Source organism: Grammomys surdaster, unplaced genomic scaffold (genome assembly GCF_004785775.1).
Source record: "Grammomys surdaster isolate TR1022 unplaced genomic scaffold, NIH_TR_1.0 676, whole genome shotgun sequence".
In the NCBI taxonomy this organism is placed as follows: domain Eukaryota; kingdom Metazoa; phylum Chordata; class Mammalia; order Rodentia; family Muridae; genus Grammomys; species Grammomys surdaster.
Genome location: NW_021605095.1, coordinates 121,371 through 126,085, shown reverse-complemented (window position 1 = coordinate 126,085; position 4,715 = coordinate 121,371). Strand labels below are relative to the sequence as shown.

Genomic DNA, 4,715 nt, shown 5'->3' with positions numbered 1-4,715 from the left:
CAGGCCACTTCGCACCTGATTGCTCACTTATCCCCTCCTCCTCCTCTGCCTTCATCCTGAGGCCATACCGAGATTCACTTGAATGGTCCATTGACCTTTTTTTTTTTTATTCAAGCTTTATTACTTTTTTGGGAACTCTAGTTCACAATTAAAATGCTTAGGCCATTTGAAAGTACTAATGAGAACTCCAGCCACAGGAGGCCTGCAGGCCTAGAGCTGAATCTCCACTTCTTCAACAAAGAGAGTCAGTCTGTTCCTGAAACAAATATCAACTTCCATCTGAGATATTTAGCTCCTCCTAGACACCAGTACATTCACTGCTGATGATCTTCAGCTTACAATGAAAGCCATATTGCAATGCATCTTATTTCTTGTCAGAAAAACAACACAAAGGTAGCTGATCTAGTCCAGCATTCTCAGCCATCCAGGGACCCAATTCCAAATCAAGAGGACAGAGTACTCTATAGTTGCATGTTCCCAGTCATGATCTATATACTCAATACCTTGATGCACTCTGGGCTTCAGTCCATACCAGCATCATACATGTCTTCTGAATATACATATACTCCACAAGTCACACAGTGTAACGTACTTTACCTCATCCCCAGACTGAAACATTACCTGACACTTTAAAGGGACTCTTAGTAGGTTTACTCTTTCTAAGTATGTATATGAACAGGAGCAGGGTAGCAAGGAGGGAACATAGTGGGCTCACTATAGATCAGAGGTAAGCACATAAAGGATCACCAATTTTCTGAAAGACACTAGAGACAACAGGTGCAGATGATTGCCCATTTTTACCTCTCCTTTTAACTTGTGAAAATTAGAAATGCCAGTTCTATATCTGGCTGTGACACCTGTAGAACTATCAAACCTAACAAGAGACTGACAAAAGGCTGTAAAGTATAAAGGCCTCATTTTCTTAAAGATTTATTTATTTTTATTGATATGAGTAAACTGCAGCTGTCTTCAGACACACACTAGAAGAGTGTATTGGATCCCATTACAGATGGTTGTGAGCCACCATGTGGTTGCCGGGTATTGAACACAGGACCTCTGGAAGAGCAGTCAGTGCTCTTAACTACTGGGCCATCTCTCCAGCCCTTAAAAGGTTCATTCGCATGGTACAGATATATAAAAACACACTGATAAATTTCTCAGTCTGACATGATTCTTCCAAACCTCTGTCTCAGTTGCTTTATTGTTGCCCCTCCTGTTACACAGTGTGATAAAGACATCAAGATTCCAGAAGGAGGGTGTCAGAAGTCTCTAGGGACAGGAATCTCCCTTCATTGAAGACATTTTTCCAAGAACTGCTTCAGACATCTGAAATATCTCATCTGTCCTGAGCTGGTGATGGCTACAGTTCTGGGCAAGTAGTCCTCTTGGATGAGTAGTATCATCTTCCAGGATTGGACCTGGTACTGCTTCATGAGTGCATTCCCACACACCTCCAAGACGTCAAACAGAAGAGCAGCTGTCACATCTGAGATACATCTGATGTTTAAGAAATGTGCCAACCAGAGCCACCCATCATTTAAGCCATGAGCATGAGTTCCCGAAGGTTTCCACATGACCACTGGAGCTGGATGATGGCAACATACAGACAGATCATCCCAGACATTCGTTTTAGAAAGTTGTCCTGTTGCCCAACCTTGGAATCTGTCACTTGGTAGTGAAAGGCCCTCGGATAGGGGAGGTCCCCACTCAAGCCACGGGAGATTAGTCCACCCAGAATCATGCAAGAGACTGAACTTGCTGCAAACTGCAAAAGGCTTTATTTCTGGATTTCGGGATATCAGCCGGCTGGGGCCGAGGCTCACCAGAGGAGCGTAGACCCCGAGGCTTGGGTGCAAGTGGTATTTAAAGGAGAAAACCACAAACCAGGGGGGTGAAGGGGGAAACCAAGAGAGAACAGTGGAGAAATTCCAACCTACATCATAAAAATATTAGAGAATTCTTATCTCATTTTTAGCTGGTCATAGAGCAGGGTGGGGAGTGGGAAATATCCTGTACACATTCTATTCAGGAATGTGACCTTATCCTGACCATTGTAAGCAGCCATTTCCCAGTGTAACTCAGCCAACCTGTATCTTTAGTTATGCTATCTTTTGTGGTAAACCAGTTCCTGGATCGATCTAGCTAACCTGCCTTCTGGCTAGTTTCTTCTTTTTGTGGCCAGCTAGTTCCTGAAGCCTGTGAGCTTGTGAACTTGCTAACCTTAATTCAGGTGGGGGGTCTCAAACTTCTCTATGAATTTTTACATCCTTTCAGTAGCCAACCATCCTTTCATAATCCTCCAAAGCCATCCCTTCCTTGAAAGCTGGGTAGAAGGGAACAGAGTAAGGACACTTCGTGTGGAAATGAGCAAGAATGAGGTCTCCCACTTTGGGGTAGAGCATCAGATACCAGATGTCACCACTGCAATGGAGAATGCTGCTTCATGGTGAAAGCCCTCTTTCTTCTCACCTTGTTTCACAAATTTCTCTGCCATTTTGTACTGGACAAAGTCCAGCCCATGAGGTTGAAGAGTGATAGATAGGGAATGCCCACCAGATTGGACAGGTTGTCCAGAGAGCAGGCTATGGATCTTGTCAAAGACCTCCTTCAGCTTGGAACCTGCGATAGTGGAGATCTGGCTCACTGGGGCATTGGCTGCCTTCTGCAAGTCTATCTTTATTGTTTTGGTCTGACCGTCCCTGCTGCTGGTCAGATTCTCAAAGGCCAACACACATTTGACAGCAGCATCCTGAAGTTGCTGGTACCACTGCATCATACTATCTTGTCCCTTCTTTATCTGCAGGTCTTCATTCTGTATCCCTGCTGCGCTTGGACTGGGTTCAGAGGTCTGGGCGGGAGCTGCAGGCTCCTGCTGCATCTGTGACTCCTGGTGCTTGAACCAGGCCTCCTCATCCTTCTTCACTTCAGACGCTCTGGTGATCTCCTGCTCCAAATTTGAGAGGAGGGCCTGCATTTCCTACAGGGCCCGCTCAGCCTCAGCTTGGTTGTCTACTGTAGGATAGCCACTCTCCAAGGTGATGTGAATGATTCCGGAGATGAGACTAAGCAATTGGTTGCCCCGGGTGTAGAAGGCAGCCAAGTCCACATTCAGCAGGCCTTTGTGCTGACTTCTCTTGCAGGGTGAGCAGAAGGACCTATCCTTCCTCCTTCTGAAGCTGCCCCTGCTCTGCCTGCTCCACAGGCTGCTGCTGCTGCTCTGCCTTTGTTTTAGATTGAGAACCTTGGCTCTGTGGTGTTGCTCAACTTTCAGCTTCTCCTGCTGGCCCAGGGCTCCTCTGGAGAAGAGGTTCTCCATCACTTCCTCTAGGTCCTGGACTCCTCGTGTATCTTCAGCCCCTTCACCTTGTCAAACCTCTTTAGCTGTTTGGATGCCATCGCTGAGGGGGCTTGCACCTCCCTCTCTTGCTCCTCCTGCCACTGCCTCAGGCCCTATATTCCTTTCATTCTGTGTGCCAATTCGGACATTCCCATGCAGTCTTCCACTTTGACTCCAGGAGAGGACTAAAGTGCAAAAAGTTCTGTGAACGGGGACACATGTGTGCTCTGGGTTCTGTTGGGTATTGAGGGTGAGGGGATTGTGGGGTTCTTCTATCAGGAGACTTAGTAGTGTGGATTGGTACAGGCCTGAAGCAGTTCCAGAGGATGGTGAATTATCCAAGTCAGGAGTATTCTCTTGGGTGTGGCGTGACTTGTTGGGTAGGATGTAATCTACCTCCCATGCAGAGTGAGAAGATAGTTTGGGAAGAGACCTGTATTCTTCCAAAACATTCTCCTAGCACAGCATCCACTTGCAGAGCGCCCTCAGGATTTCCCAGCAGTGACCTCAGGATTTCCCATTGGACCACACTGACCTTTTAACAAATAAAATTTTAAATAAGTTTTTCTCTAAAATGTACTTTGGAAAGAATTTTTTATCGAAAATTCTGCACGCAACATTCAATTGTATAGTTTAATAAAAATTTCATCATTATGAGGAATGTTGCTTTTTAGTCTAAAAAAAGCAGTCTATGGTTTCATAAAACACTTAATAGACACAGATACCACCTTAATAGATTTTTAAAAAGTTTAGAGTACCTTGGAGTACCCAAGATAATAAGGTCATTTATGTTTATCAGGATTTTAGTATATCACTAGAACACTGACAAATAAGCACCACTGCACTTTGAATGGACATGCTTAAAACATGTAATAAAAACAATTTCAGGGCTAGAGAGATGGCTCAGCGCTTGAAAGCACTGACTATTTTGCAGAGGTCCTGAGTTCAATTCCTGACAACCACATGATAGTTCACAAGCATTTGTAATGGGTTCCGATATCCTCTTTTGGTTGATGTGTCTGAAGACAGCTAGGCTATGGTTATAGAAATAAATAACTCTTAAAAATGTTTTTTCAGCTCACAAAATGAATGAAAAATTGAAGAAGCCACAGGTTTTGTTACTTAGATCTACTTTTGGACACAAAATAACACATGAAAGCAGTTGACATAGACAAATATGACAATTACATGAAGTCCTGGTGCATCCAGTGAAAACATAACAGCAAAGACCAACCAGAAAGTTCATCTCCACCTCTTTAAGATGTGAGAATGGCTTAGTAATAAACCAACCAGAAAGAATAGGACAAAACAAATTAACAACAACAACAAAAATCTCCAGAAACACTATTGAGTTCATGTTGTGGTGGACATCTACTTC

The 4,715-nt window shown here is 44.2% G+C and overlaps 1 pseudogene; it reads right to left on the bottom strand.

The window, feature by feature from the left end:
• Positions 1–1,113: 1,113 nt before the first annotated feature.
• LOC114633455 lies at positions 1,114–3,805 on the bottom strand (annotated as a pseudogene).
• Positions 3,806–4,715: the final 910 nt, after the last annotated feature.